This window comes from Hibiscus syriacus, unplaced genomic scaffold (genome assembly GCF_006381635.1).
Source record: "Hibiscus syriacus cultivar Baekdansim isolate YM2019G1 unplaced genomic scaffold, ASM638163v2 tig00110532_pilon, whole genome shotgun sequence".
Taxonomy (NCBI): domain Eukaryota; kingdom Viridiplantae; phylum Streptophyta; class Magnoliopsida; order Malvales; family Malvaceae; genus Hibiscus; species Hibiscus syriacus.
The window spans coordinates 132,188-149,144 of NW_024062771.1; the positions used below are offsets into that span (position 1 = coordinate 132,188).

A 16,957-nucleotide genomic window follows, 5' to 3' on the forward strand; every position below is an offset into this window, starting at 1 on the left:
CAACTACATGATCCTAAAATGACTAAAATGAGCTTTTAAACAAACAATAACTTAAGTGAAAAAGGCTTTAAAAGTAGCCTTTTTAGGAAGTTAACATACAACTTGACGGATTTGATGAACAGGACAACTTGCCCATGAGTGCAAATTATGCTTGGAGTGATGTTGATCGTGGTTCCTCTAATCGTCAGGATCACAGATCTGGTCATGCATTGTCTTGTGCAATAAATGGTGGCCGAGAGCGAGGTTGAACGCGTGTTCAATGTCAACTTTATGGGAAGATTGGTCACCTGGTTGATCGTTGCTGGCATCGGTTTGATGAAGACTTTACTTGTGTTTCAGTCAATAGTTATCATTCCTCCAAGGATAACTCCACCAGCAGTTACTCCTCGATTGGTTCAACCCCTACTAGTGGTAATCAGGGCTTGTGAGTGTTGCTCTCGTGGGAAAGTGGATTCTCAAGTAAATGTTGCTACTGTAACTTCTGAATGGTGGGTGGTGGACTCGGGTGCCACTCACCATGTCACTCCATATAGGACAAATCTTATAAACCCCTCTGAATTTCATGGTCCAAGTAAACTTACTGTTGGTAATGGCAATTCACTAGACATTCGAATAGTTGGTGATTCAAGTTCACGTACTGCATCTAGAGTGTTGATGTTGCATGATTTATTGCATGTTCCTCATATAACAAAGAACTTGCTTTCGGTCTCGAAGCTTGCTAGGGACAACAACATATTCTTTGAGTTTCATGCCAGTAGTTGTTGTGTACGTGATGAGGTTACTAGATAGGTGATTCTGACTGGTGAGGAATCTGGAGGGCTTTACTCGTTTGTGACAAGTAAGATTGGAAGAGAAGACATGTGTACTGCTGCTGATGTTAGTTTTGTTACTAAAACTGTACCTAATGAGATAGAGGAGTTGTGACATCAAAGACTTGGCCATCCCTTTAGTGAAATATTAAAACAAGTTACTAAAGAACTTGATGTAAAAGTTGCTACAGATGTAAATAAAACATGTATTGCTTGTCATATAGGCAAAAGCCACAAATTACCTTTTGTGCAATCGAATACATCATATGATACTCCATTTCAACTTATCTTTACTGATTTATGGGGACCTCCACATGTTTCCTCGAATGGATTTAGGTTCTATGCTTCTTTTATTGATGCATGTACTCGACATACATGGGTTTATCTCCTAAAAAATAAGTCTCAGGCCATTGAAGCCTTCTTGTTGTTTTAAAGAATGATGTTAACTCAATTTGGTGCTTCCATTAAAGCAATTCAGAGTGACTGGAGTGGTGAGTTTCACAGCCTCTCACCACTACTAATCAAAGCTAGCATTGTTCACAGACTATCATGCCCTCACACATCCGAGCAGAATGGGATTGTTAAAAGGAAGCACATACATCTGGTTGAAATGACACTTGTGTTACTGGCACAAGCATCTTTACCAATGTAGTACTGGTCATATGTTGTTATTGTTGTTGTTCAATTGATTAACAAACTGCCTACTAAGGTTCTGCAGGGGGTCTCTCCTAGTGAGAAGCTGCTGGGGAAGAAACCAAACTATAACGACTTGAAAGGTTTTGGTTGTTAGTGTTTCCCTCACCTACAACCTTTTCAAGCTCATAAGCTTGCATTTCGCTCTCAGCCATGCACATATCTTGGAGTCAGTCCCCAGCATAAAGGATTTCTGTAACATCCTCCATGCCGGGTTAGTGATCAATTTGTAAAGTTTCAGCATTTGGTGATTTAAGTAGAATGATGGAAGAGTTCAATGACTTATTTGAGTTATTTTGAGTAGGATTGAATTATAAAGAAGGAATATTAGAAGGACAAAATGGTCTTTTTATAGCAATATAATTTTAGGGTTAGTATTATATTAAGCACGTGAAAGAGTAGGAAATTAAAACAAACTTCCAGAGTCATCTTCTTCTTTTCTTCTTCTTCATATGTGAGACCCAAGCTAAGGTAAGATTTTCTTGTTAGTGAATTTCTTGATGAATTTATGGTTGATTCATGACCATTAGGCAATAGTTAAGCTTAAAGGAGGTTTAAATTATTTTAAAACCTCAAGAGGAGAAGTATATGAAGAATTAAAGAAAGGAAGTAGAAAAGTGAAATCTTAGATTAGAGTTCATAATAAGAATTGTAAGTGAGATTTGACTTGTCATCAAGTTAATTAAGGGATATGAAGTGTTAGAATTGGAATTAGAACACATTGGAAATTTAGTGTGATTCTTGAATGCCATGTAAATGATGGAATTTTGGGTTTAAAGAAGTGATTATGGAATAGAAATGAGTTTAAATATGTATATGGAAGTTAGGAATATTAAAAGAAGTAAAATATGAAGGTTTAAGCTGAAATGAAGTGATTTTCGAGCTCAAAATAGGATTTCTGGGCTAGGGGAATCGATACCCATTCAAGAGGAATCGATACCCCCTCAAACGACTATGAATTTCCAGAACGCTAGAGGGGAATCGATATCCCCAGGGGGGAATCGATTCCCCCATAATAAAAAAAAGAAAAGAAAGAAGAGAGACTAAAATATCAATTTCTTAAATTGGTAGGCTATTAGCGGTTAATTTCAAGACTTAGGCATCTGATAATCATCTTGAAAATTTTGTTTATGTAGATATTAAACCTAATCGAGTTCCGGAACCATCGACAAGTAGGATCAATCGAGGGAAAAACAAAGAAATCTAGGTGAGTGCATATGCATAGCATGAATATGTATTTTATTCAGTTCTAGACTTGTGATAAGCCTAGATTCAATATTTTGATACATGATCGTAGTTCATATGATGATATATGACATGAAGCCATACCATATGCATTATGGGACATGAATATGAAAGAAAAGTTATATGAGTTATATGATAAGGGTATGGAAATAATATGTCTACGTGATATGAATTAGATAAATTGTGAAAGCCCATGTTATGTAAATGAGAACTATAGGTATAGTTGGCATGCCAAGGGTAGAGGGTCTATGTGGTCCTTCGGGATATATATGTATTCTTTGGAACATGTGTGAGGTCTGGTGAGACACATACTTGATCATTGGCATATGTATATGATTCTTAAGGAATGATATGTGGTCCTTCGGGACATATATGTATTCTTTGGAACATGTGTAAGGTCTGGTGAGACACATACTTGATCCTTGGTATATGTATATGATTCTTAAGGAATGATATGTGGTCCTTCGAGACATATATATATTCTTTGGAACATGTGTGAAGTCTGGTGAGACACATACTTGATCCTTGGCATATGTATATGATTCTTAAGGAATGATATGTGGTCCTTATGGACATTATTATATGGCACTACGGTGCAATTCTACGCGGCACTCCGGTGCAATTCTACGTGGCACTTAGGTGCAATTATATGAGCTATGGTGACAGCATAGTGCACAACCTCACAATACTCACATACCTTAGGTTCTATGTATGGTACCATGGGCTAATGAACTTACTAAGGCGAACTTATGAATGTGAATTTGATAAGTATATGTGTAAGAAACATGGTTTTGGTTATTGCATTGTTTACATACATATTATTACTGCAACCCCTCTCATTTTGGCAATTACTTTATATTTATTGATATTATTATTATATTATTACTTCACTAAGTCAATGACTTAGTGTGTGAGTGTTTCACACGTAGGATCCGATAAGTAGACGATCGAGGTTAAGCAGCTGGACAACATTACTCCTGCAACTATCAGATCAGAAATAACTTAATCAGTAGGTCATTTTGTTATGAAAATGGATGTTGGCATGTAATTAAAGAGTTAAGTTGTGTATGCTCTGAATATTTTGGTAAACTTATATTACCATATGTATATTATTGTATTTTTCGTAATATAAGTTCAAGTATTTTACTATTATTTGTAATGAGTTGTATTTTAAAAGTCAATGTAATATCTCTGACTCGTATCCGGGTTGGGGTGTTACATTTAATGGTATCAGAGCTATGGTTTAGTCGGTTCTAGGCATAAACCAGAGTCTATAGAGTCTTTAAATGGAATACATGCCAACAAATAGTGAGAACTTCTGATCTGGTATAGTATGAGTATGTTGTTTTGCTAATAGAACAATATGTTTATTCTTATTAGATGTCCGGACATAATAGCTCCCGAAGTGAAGCGGGAGAAGATAGGCATGCTGAAAGCAGTAATTCACCTGCCATGGCTAGGCAAGGTAAAGAACATGCATCTCAAGGAGTGCCTGTGCAAGATCAAGATATGTTTTGCAGAACGTTAGACGCTATTCTAACGCGTCTTCAACCTCCTGCTCCACCAACTCAAAGGATGAATGTAGCAAAAGAGTTGAGAGGTTTAGGAGCTCCTGAATTTAAGGGAGAAACCGAAGAAGGTCCAGTTGCGGAAGATCTTTGGTTAAATGATTTAAAAATCATGTTGGATGGTCTCCACTGTTCTGAAGTGGAGAAGTTAGATGGAGCTGTCTCGTTGTTGAGGGGTCAGGCGAGAATATGGTGGACGAACGTCACCATGAGGATGCCAGTGACCAATTGACTTGGTCTTTATTCTTAGATGAATTTAAAAACAAGTACATTGGAGATCAATTTATTCGACAGATGAAACAGGAGTTTTTGAATTTGAAACAGATGAACCGCTTTGTATATGAGTATGAATGTGAGTTCAACAAGTTGAGTAGGTTTGCATCTGAGCTTGTGCCTACTGAAAAAAGAGGCTTGTGAATGGTTTGTGGAGGGTTTACGCCCTAGATTGAAAGAGATGCTGATAGTATTGAATTTGTCCTCGTTCCAAGAAGTGATCAATCGTGCCAAGGCTCTTGAAAGAGCTCAGAATGAGAGATTCAGGGATTTTAGAGTTCAGACATCAAAGAGACGGGTGCTTCTTCTAGCTATGTACCATCAAAAAGGGGAAGAGACTCGGTATTTCGATCACAAGCTAGATCAGAATTAGTTGCATCGTCTGCTAGGGGAGAAAGTCAGGCAAGACCTAGACAAATGCAGTCAGTGGGATCTGGTGTTGGGAGATCTACTCTGAGTCAAGCGAGACAGTGTCAGCACTGTGGGAAAAACCATTCTGGGGCTTGTCGGATGGCTGCTGGGACTTGTTTTTGATGCGGAGATGCCGGACATTTTATCCGGGATTATCCATTGATAGTTGGTGAGCCTACACCATCTGAAATAGTTGGTTCTTCCTCACAAAGAGGACGAGGAAGAGGCAGAGGAAGGAACCCGTCTGAATTCTCTGCTCAACCTGAAGTTTGATCAACTGATGATGACAGGTACTTTTCAGTTGTATGATGATTGGTACTGATTGATCCGGGTTCTAATTATTCTTATATTACAAGTAAGTTAGTAAAGGAATTGAGGATTCCCTTAGAAGCTACGAGTAATGAGATTATAGTAACAACTCCATTAGGCCATAGTGCTCGGGTGAATAAAGTCTGTAAGGGGTGTCCCATAAAGGTTCAGGGAATTGAATTCCCTGCTAATCTGATGGAATTACCCTTTGACGAGTTTGAAGTGATTCTGGGAATGGATTGGTTATTCCGTTACTATGGAGATATTAATTGCAGACTGAAAAAGGTAACCCTGAAAAGTCCAGGAGGAACAGAGATAAGTGTGAGCAGTGAAAAGTTTAATCCCTTAGCAAATGTAATGTCAGTAATGTCAGCTAAGAAGATATTGCTACAGGGATGTCAAGGATTTCTTGCAAATGTGATAGATTTAAGAGCTATAGAGAAATGGCTAGAGGAGATTCCAATAGTTCAAGAATTCCCTGAAGTTTTCCCGGCTGAGTTGCCAGGATTACCTCCAGATAGAGAGGTAGAATTTCAAATTGAAGTAATGTCAGGAACCGCTCCAATTGCAATGGCACCTTATCGGATGGCTCCGAAAGAATTGCAAGAGTTAAATAATCAATTGCAAGAGTTGTTTGGAAAAGGATTTATTCGACCAAGTGTGTCACCTTGGGGAGCTCTGGTGTTATTTGTTAAGAAGAATGATGGATCAATGTGTCTCTGTATTGATTATCGACAGCTTAATAAAGTGACCATCAAGAACAAGTATCCCCTTCCGCGCATTGATGACTTGTTTGATCAACTAAAAGAAGCTTCGGTATTTTCAAAGATCGATCTACGTTCGGGTTATCATCCATTGAAGATTCAGGAGAAAGATATTCCGAAGACGGCTTTCAGAACGAGATATGGTCATTATGAATTCATCGTAATGCCATTCGGAGTAACAAATGCACCAGCTGCTTTCATGGATCTCATGAACAGGATTTTTCAGCCCTATTTGGACCAGTTTGTTGTTGTCTTTATTGATGACATACTGGTTCACTCGAAGTCCATTGAAGAGCACAGCGCACATCTGAGGCTAGTTTTGCAAATTCTCAGGGATAAAAATCTCTATGCGAAATTGTCCAAATGTGAATTTTGGCTAAACGAAGTAATTTTCTTGGGGCATGTAATCTCGACAGTTGGGATTAGAGTAGGCCCTTAGAAGGTTAAAGCTATAATGGACTGGGAAGTTTCAAAGAATGTATCTGAAGTTCAGAGTTTCCTTGGACTTACCAGTTATTATCGAAGATTCGTTAAGAATTTTTCGATGATAGTGCTGCCTTTAACAAAGATGATGAGAAAGAATGTACCGTTTGTTTGGACTTCTGAATGTCAAGAAAGTTTTGAAGCTTTAAAGAGAATTCTGACGGAAACTCCGATATTAGTTCAATCAGAATCTGGCAAGAATTTTGTAGTATACAGTGACGCATCCCATAACGGGTTGGGGTGTGTATTAATGCAAGAAGGGAAGGTGGTAGCGTATGCATCGAGACAGTTGAAACCACATGAAAATAATTACCCCACTCATGATTTAGAAATGGCTGCTGTAGTATTCGCTCTCAGGATTTGGCGTCATTATCTTTATGGGGAGCGTTGTTACTTATATACGGATCATAAGAGCCTGAAGTACCTGATGACTCAAAAAGAGTTGAATTTGAGGCAACGTAGATGGGTAGAGTTCTTAAAAGATTATAATGTGATAATTGACTATCATCCCGGAAAAGCTAACGTGGTAGCAGATGCTTTGAGTAGAAAGACGTTTGCAGCTTTACGAGCTATGGATGCAAGATTATCTTTAACGGGAGACGGTGGTCTTTGTGTAGAGTTAACCCTTAAACCAGCATGGTTGGAACGAATAGGAGAATTGCAAAGTAAAGATGAAATGTGTTTGAAAAGAATTGAACAAGTAAAGAACAAAGAGATTAAAGACTTTGAGATTAAGTCAGATGGAAATCTATATTGTAAAGGAAGAATTGTAATACCCGACAATGACGACTTGAAGAAAGAAATATTAACAGAGGCTCATTGCAGTCCGTTAACGATGCACCCGGGTGGAACCAAGATGTATATGGATTTGAAGGATCAATTTTGGTGGTCAAGGATGAAACGAAGTATCACCGAATTTGTGTCTAAGTGTTTGATATGTCAACAAGTCAAAGCTGAGCATCAAGTTCCGTCAGGATTATTGCAACCGCTTTTCATTCCTCAATGGAAATGGGAAAATGTTACGATGGATTTTGTTTCGGGGTTACCCTTGACTCCGAACAAAAGAGAATCAATCTGGGTTATTGTTGATCGATTAACTAAGTCAGCGTATTTCCTTCCGGTTAGAACGAATTTCTCTATGGAAAAGTATGCAGAGTTGTATATTAGAGAAGTTATTAGATTGCATGGAGTGCCTATTTCCATAGTCTCTGATCGAGACCCTCTATTCACTTTTAGATTCTGGAAATCTTTGCATGGAGCGTTGGGGAATCGTTTAAACTTTAGTATGGCTTTTCATCCTCAGACTGATGGGAAATCAGAGAGAACTATTCAGATATTGGAAGATATGTTGAGAGCATGCGTAATGGAATTCAAAGGATCATGTGAAAAGTATTTACCGCTGGCAGAGTTCGCTTACAATAATAGTTATCAGTCTAGTATAAAGATGGCCCCATATGAAGCATTATATGGAAGAAAAGTCATACTCCATTAAATTGGTATGAACTCAAAGATCGAAGTGTTCTTGGTCCGGATTTAATTCAAGATGTAGAACAAAAAGTTCAAGAAATTCAGCATAACCTCAAAGTGGCCTCTGATCGACAAAAGTCCTATTCTGATCTTAAAAGAAAGGAGATTGAATTTGAAGTTGGGGATAAAGTGTTTTTAAAGGTATCTCCATGGAAGAACGTGTTGAGGTTCGGTCGGAAAGGAAAGTTAAGTCCCCGGTTTATTGGACCATATGAGATTGTAAAAAGAGTGGGACCCATAGCATACCAATTGACTTTACCACCAGAAATGGAAAAGATTCACAATGTATTCCATGTCTCAATGCTTCAGAGATATCGATCGGATCCCTCCCATATCGTAAACCCAGAAGAGATCGAGGTACAACTGGATTTGACTTATGAGGAAGAACCGATTCAAATTTTAGCTCATGAGGTTAAGCAATTGAGGAACAAGACTATTCCATTGGTTGAAGTTTTATGGAAGAATCACAAAGTAGAGGAAGCAATATGGAAGCGTGAGGAGGATATGAGGAATCAGTATCCCCATCTCTTTCCTTATTGAAAATTCGAGGACGAATTTTCTTAAGGGAGGGAGATTTGTAACATCCTCCATGCCGGGTTAGTGATCAATTTGTAAAGTTTCAGCATTTGGTGATTTAAGTAGAATGATGGAAGAGTTCAATGACTTATTTGAGTTATTTTGTGTAGGATTGAATTATAAAGAAGGAAGATTAGAAGGACAAAATGGTATTTTTATAGCAATATAATTTTGGGGTTAGTATTATATTAAGCATGTGGAAGAGTAGGAAATTAAAACAAGCTTCCAGAGTCATCTTCTTCTTTCTTCTTCTTCATACGTGAGACCCAAGCTAAGGTAAGATTTTCTTGTTAGTGAATTTCTTGATGAATTTATGGTTGATTCATGACCATTAGGCAATAGTTAAGCTTAAAGGAAGTTTAAATTGTTTTAAAACCTCAAGAGGAGAAGTATATGAAGAATTAAAGAAAGGAAGTAGAAAAGTGAAATCTTAGATTAGAGTTCATAATAAGAATTGGAAGTGAGATTTGACTTGTCATCAAGTTAATTAAGGGATATGAAGTTTTAGAATTGGAATTAGAACACCTTGAAAATTTAGTGTGATTCTTGAATGCCATGTAAATGATGGAATTTTGGGTTTAAAGAAGTGATTATGGAATAGAAATGAGTTTAAATATGTATATGGAAGTTAGGAATATTAAAAAGTAAAAAATGAAGGTTTAAGCTGAAATGAAGTGATTTTCGAGCTCAAAATAGGATTTCTGGGCTAGGGGAATCGATACCAATTCAAGGGGAATCAATACCCCCTCAAACGAATATGAATTTCCAGAACGCTAGAGGGGAATCGATACCCCCAGGGGAACCGATTCCCCCATAATAAAAAAAAGAGAAAAGAAAGAAGAGAGACTAAACTATCAATTTCTTAAATTAGTAGGCTATTAGAGGTTAATTTCAAGACTTAGGCATCTGATAATCATCTTGAAAATTTTGCTTATGTAGATATTGAGCCTAATCGAGTTCCGGAACCATCGACAAGTAGGATCAATCGAGGGAAAAACAAAGAAATCTAGGTGAGTGCATATGCATAACATGAATATGTATTTTGTTCAGTTCTAGACTTGTGATAAGTCTAGATTCAATTTTGATACATGATCGTAGTTCATATGATGATATATGACATGAATCCATACCATATGCATTATGGGACATGAATATGAAAGAAAAGTTATATGAGTTATATGATAAAGGTATGGAAATAATATGTCTACGTGATATGAATTAGATAAATTGTGAAAGCCCATGTTATGTAAATGAGAACTATAAGTATAGTTGGCATGCCAAGGGTAGAGGGTCTATGTGGTCCTTCGGGACATATATGTATTCTTTGGAACATGTGTGAGGTCTGGTGAGACGCATACTTGATCCTTGGCATATGTATATGATTCTTAAGGAATAATATGTGGTCATTCGGGACATATATGTATTCTTTGGAACATGTGTGAGGTCTGGTGAGACACATACTTGATCCTTGGTATATGTATATGATTCTTAAAAATGTTATGTGGTCCTTCGAGACATATATGTATTCTTTGGAACATGTGTGAAGTCTGGTGAGACATATACTTGATCCTTGGCATATGTATATGATTCTTAAGGAATGATATGTGGTCCTTATGGACATTATTATATGGCACTACGGTGCAATTCTACGCGACACTCCGTTAATTTTACGTGGCACTTAGGTGCAATTATATGAGCTGTGGTGACAGCATAGTGCACAACCTCACAATACTCACATACCTTAGGTTCTCCAAATGGTACCATGGGCTAATGAACTTACTAAGGTGAATTTATGAATGTGAATTTGATAAGTATATGTGTAAGAAACATGGTTTTTGTTATTGCATTGTTTACATACATCTTATTACTGTAACCCCTCTTATTTTGGCAATTACTTTATATTTATTGATATTATTATTATTATATTATTCCTCACTAAGTCGATGACTTAGCGTGTTAGCGTGTGACTGTTTCACACGTAGGATCCGATAAAGTAGACGATGGAGGTTAAGCAGCTGGACAACATTACTCCTGCAACTATCAGATCAGAAGCAACTTAATCAGTAGGTCATTTTGTTATGAAAATGGATGTTGGCATGTAATTAAAGAGTTAAGTTGTGTATGCTCTGAATATTTGGTAAACTTATATTACCATATGTATATTATTATATTTTTCGTAATATAAGTTCAAGTATTTTACTATTATTTGTAATGAGTTGTGTTTTAAAAGTCAATGTAACATCTCTGACTCGTATCTGGGTTGGGATACGGGTTGGGGGTGTTACACTTCTGCTCTGGTATCAATACTTAATGAATGAGTATCAATACGACCTATTTTATGCCAGAATGAAGAATATTATCAATATTGTTCTTACAGTATCGATGTTGTCGCTACTGGGTGCCCTATTTTGGCACGTAAAATCTTATCTTTCTACTCCAAATGCCCCCATTGAGGTCCCCAATTGATGTTCAAGTGTTTTATTTGATATTAGGGTCATAAAGAGTCTATAAGCATACTGAAAACACTCAAACAATACAATCTACCATGATCATACTTCAAGCTCATGCACTTATACAATCTCACCTAATGAACTACATATGGTATAGAATAGTTAAGAGTGAGTTACTTGATGATTGTAAGATGTTAGGGACTTCAAAGGCTCAACCCAAGGTGAGTTTCTCTTTACCCCTTGCTTGAGGACCTTCCCCCACCTCTTTCACTAAACAAGAGAATCAAAGCATTAGCTATTAATATGTTTCTGGGGTTAAGAAGGGTTTTTAAAACACTTCATAAAGCTATAAATCACTGAGATAAATTGAATCTTCCAATCCCACTAAACCCCTATAAAACCCATTTTCTAAAATCATGGCCAAACCTTGTGTTTGGGAACTTAAATTGAAGATTAGGATGGTTAGATTTTGAAACTTACCTTAAAATCCTTAATAAGGCTTGAAAACAATAAAGTCTTGATCTTTGATAAGGTTTTTGTGAATGAGGAAATGAGGGAAAGAAGAGAAGATGAGACAAGTTTGTGAAAAAGGAAAGGACAAACACAAGCGTGGTCTCACCATGTTTTACTTGGTTATCAGCTTTAACTTTGAACTATGGTATAATTTCCTTCTTGGTCCCTTTGATTCTTATTGTAGATTAAAACACCCAATTTTAATCTTTACTAGGCTTTACTCAAGCCCAAATGCCCTTCAATTTGGGTCAAAGCTTCCTACAATATAAAGAATAAACCCAAGGCCCATCTCGGGTTAGCCCAAAACTTCTAACCTAGAATCCGGGCCTTTATAACTATCACCTCCTAATTAAAATGTCATCCTCGAAATTTACCTAGGTAGAAGACTTATGAGTACTGAAGTTGCATATCCTCCTCGGTTTCCCATGTCGCTTCCTCGACGCCATGGTTCCTCCACAGAACCTTCACTAAGGGAATCCTCTTGTTCCTTAATTCCTTCGCCTCCCTTGCTAGGATTATGACTGGCTCCTCTATATATGTCATGTTTGAGCTATCCTCGATTTGTTCTAGTGGTATGACATATGAAGGATCGGAGCGGTACCTTTTGAGCATAGATACATGGAACACGTTATGAATGCACTTTAACTCTGGTGGTAAGGCTAACCTATAAGCCACTAGTCTAACTCTCTCAAGAATCTTATATGGTCTTATGAAGTGTGGAGTTAACTTCCCTTTACGCCTGAAATGGAGTACTTTTTTCTAAGTGAAAACCTTGAAGAACACATTGTCCTCAACTACGAACTCAATGTCTTTACGAAACCAACTACGAACACCTTCTAACACGGCTGATTTTATCCATTCATGGTGGGTTGTTAGCCAAGTTATAAGTCGAGCCAAAGTTGGTTGGTGAAGTCAAACGACTACAGAGTTCAAATGATCAAATGAGATCATGGGTAGAGTAGGTCTGATAAGGTGAGGCCCTAAGTTTTGAGTTACATGATAGAGATGTGTTACACTTCAAGGACCGATTGTGTGTGCCTGTAGATGCTCAGTTTCACGGTAAAATTTTCCATGAGGCGTTTTACATTCTACTCTCAGTACACCCAGGCAATAACAAGATGTATCATGAACTTTGCAGATTGTTCTTTTGGCGGGCCATGAAAAAGAAAGTTTCTAAGTTTGTACCAAGATGCCTAGTATGTCAGCAGGTTAAGGTGAAACACCAATTTCCTTTAGGTTTTCTATAGCTCATTCAAGTCTATTTGAAGCTTTCTTAAGCCGACTCTAAACATCCTGACCTTCTGTTTTGTTTCTCTTATCAAGTCTGGGCCTATGATCTTACCCTTACTGAGTTATGTCCAACAAAATGGAGTCTTACACTTACACCCATACAAGGCCTCATACGGATCCATCTGAATGTTCGACTGAAAGTTGTTGTTGTAGGCAAACTCCACTAATGGCAAGTGGTCCTCCTAACTATCCTATAGATTGATGATAGTGTACCTGAGCATGCCCTCAAGAATCTGGATAACTCGATCTAGCTGGCCATCTTTATGAGGATGGAAAGTTATGCTAAAGTGTAGTTTAGTGCCTAAGGATTTATGGAGGGCTTCTCATAAGTGAGAAGTGAATCGAGGATATTGTCTAATATGATGGAGATTGGTATACAGTGCAATCTAACTATCTCATGGATGTACAACTGAGCTAACCTCTCAAGGTATAATCCATTCTAACTGGAAGTGATTTGACTAGATGGTCTACTATGACCTAAACTGCGTTGTGTCTCTGTCTGGTCATTGGTAATCCGTTCACAAAGTCCATGGTCACCCTATCCTATTTCCATTGAGTAATTTGAATGGGCTTTAGAAAGCCTAAAGAAACCATGTGTTCCACCTTAACCTACTGATGTACTAGGCATCTCGTTACGAACTTAGACACTTCCCTTTCATTCCTGCCAAAAGAACAATATGTGAAGTTCTTGATACATCTTGTTGTTGCCTGGGTGTACTGAGAGTATACTATAATACGCCTCATGAAGAATTTTACCACGCAACTTAGTGTTTATAGGTACAAACAAAAGGCCGTTGAAGTATAAAATGTCTCTATCATGCAACTCAAAATCTGGGGCCTCACCCTATCGGACCTGCTCCACCCACGACCTCAATTGATCATCTGAACTCTATAGTCGTTTGACTTCACCAACCAAATTTGGCTCGACTCACAACTTAGCTAACAACCCACCATGAATGGATAAACTCAGTCGTTCCAGAAGAGCCCGCAACTCTGATATCGACTTTCTACTTAAGGCGTTCGCTATAACATTAGCCTTTCATGGGTGGTATTTAATCACACAATCATAATCCTTAAGCAATTTGACTCATCTACGCTGTCTGAGGTTTAAATCCTTTTAAGTGAGAAGATACTTGAGGCTTTAACGATTGGTGAAGATATGCCACTTCTCACCAAAGAGGTCCTTTAAGGTGAACACAACGACTGTTAGCTCCAAGTCATGGGTAGGACAATCATGCTTATGATATTTAAGCTATCAGGACATGTAAGCTACAACTTTAACCTCCTACATCAATATACGTCCAAGCTTATTCAACAAAACATCCCTAAAAATTGTATAATTCTTACCCGATTCTGTTTGGGTCAGCATTGGGTATGGGTCAAAATGACCTTCAACTGTTCAAAGCTCTACTATCGCTTCTCGTCCCAAACAAAAAGGACTCCTTTCTGAGGCAGTTTGGTTAGCGAACAACTATCATCGAGAAACCCTGGATAAAACGATTATAATACTTGGCTAACCTAGGAAACTGTGCACCTCTGATACATTTTTAGGTGACTCCCACTCCACTATGTCCTGAATTTTATGGGGTTCAACTCTGATATCATCTACTAACATGAAATGTCCTAAAAATGAGACCTCTGATAGTCAAAACTTACACTTTCCGAATTTAGCATGCAATTGTCTCTACCTGAGAGTTTGAAAGAAGATATAGAGATGCTAATCATGCTCCTCTTCTGATTGGGAATACACCAAAATGTCATAAATAAGATGAAATGTCACAGTGAAAAATATTAATTTTATGGTATGATATTTGCAACCAGGGCATGGCTGTTCATCTCTATCCTATGGGGCAATGGAAGAGCTTGGACCCTTTGGAGTTCACAGAAATGAGAGAAAACTTTATAGAAATAGATACTCGTGGAACTATAGTAATATTATAATGTTACGTTTAGTACCTAATTATCACTTTTATTTTGTTTTGATATCCTAATTATTTTTTTAAATCATTTTTAATATTATATTTTGGTTATCAATAGTTAAAAAATTAATAGAACTGTTGACGTGATATTTTTAAAAATTTTCAAGATAATGTGGTATTTTCTTATGATGACTATCACTGTTAATTTTTTAATCGTGGGTGACCAAGATGAAATTAAAACATAATATTATGTATGACTTTGAAACAAATATAGTTGGATGACCAAAACGGAATAAAAGTGATGGTTGAGATGCTAAACGTGTAGTTTACCCGAACATTATTATATTTTAAATGTGGACAAATTTTCATTCTTTGTTATTTTCTTAAAATTGCAGCTGCAAATGTTTTGTTTGTGGAGTCTCCTGCTGGGGTAGGATTCTCATACTCCAACACGACATCGGATTACGACATAAGTGGTGATAGTAGAACAGCTGTTGACAATTATGTCTTCCTGTTAAACTGGTTGGAGAGATTTCCCGGATACAAGAACAGGGAATTCTACATCGCTGGAGAAAGCTACGCGGGGCATTATGTCCCTCAAATTGCTCACACCATTCTCCTACACAACAAGAAAGCTAACAAAACCATTATCAATTTCAAAGGAATCCTAGTATGTCCCTGTCTCCTCCCGATCAATAGTACATATGACATTGTTTAGCCTTTTATTTTATGAAAATGTTGCAGATTGGGAATGCTGTGATCGATGATGAAATGGATACCAAAGGAATGTACGACTATTTAGAGAGCCATGCACCCATTTCAGATGAATCTGCATATGGGATTAAAAAATACTGTAGTTTTTCGTCCGATGACAACTCGGAGATCGGTCGTGAGTGTGAATTAGCCATTGAAGATATAACTAGGGATACTTATTACTTTGATATTTACAATATCTATGCTCCTTTATGCCACAATTCCAGTCTCACGGTCATTCCCAAGAAGCCTTCCGTGAGTTGGACTAAAAACAGTTTCCATTGAATATTTATACAATGTTCATAAGTATGTTAATCTGATTCTTTGATGTTCCATTAACATATGGTGTAGGTGACGAATTTCGATCCTTGCAGCGACGGTTACGTATATGCTTATCTAAACAGAGTCGATGTCCAAGAGGCCATGCATGCGAATGTAACGAAACTCCACCATGATTGGGAACCCTGCAGCGAACTCATCGGCAGATGGGGAGATAGCCCTTCAACCGTCATTCCCATTCTACGAGAGTTAATGGCTAATGGACTCAGAGTGTGGATTTTCAGGTGTGATTTTTGCTAATACTTATCACCATTGTGTTGTTTAGATATGTGATGCATGTCGTTTAATCGGATGTAAATGCAGTGGCGACACAGACGGGAGAGTACCAGTTACTTCAACCAAGTATTCGATTAATAAGATGAAGCTTCCATTAAAACTAAGCGGCATCCGTGGTACCTCGATGGGGAGGTAAAAGTTTCGGGTTATTTGCGATATGAGTCGGTTTTTGGTTGTCATTTTGAAGACTGAGAGATATATTTGTATGGCAGGTTGGAGGTTATACAGAGGTGTACAGGGGGGATTTAACGTTTGCTACCGTAAGAGGGGCGGGGCACCAAGTGCCTAGCTTCCAACCAAAGAGGGCACTTTCATTGATCAAGCACTTTCTTGATGGCACAACTCTCCCGGATACTGCACGTTATGAATGATTTCCTCTACCATGTTTCAAATTTCTTTCATTGTTTTCATCAATTGTTTAGATTAGGTCCCGAGTTTCAGCAAAATTATGTATCATATCATATCTTATATTCTTCTTGAACTCGAGAAATACATATACAATAATGGTCCTAAATTATTCAATGAAATGTGTTTGGTCTTTGGCTTCGTCCATCAAATTGTGCAATCTGATATAGTTGCTCAAGCCACTTTTAATTTAGGCTAAACTTCTTGTATTCTAATGGGTCTTGGAATGTAAGTATTCACGTTTCCTTTACGAACAAAACTATTTGGACCAATACACCGAAACAGAGTATAGTTAACAGGCTTCTCCCACTCATGATAACTTATTAGAACAAAGAAAATGACTTTTTGAGGGCC

The 16,957-nt window shown here is 37.6% G+C and overlaps 1 pseudogene; it reads left to right on the top strand.

Annotated features, from left to right (window-relative positions):
• The first annotated feature begins 225 nt into the window (after positions 1-225).
• Positions 226-16,654, top strand: LOC120130259 (annotated as a pseudogene).
• The last annotated feature ends 303 nt before the right edge of the window (positions 16,655-16,957 follow it).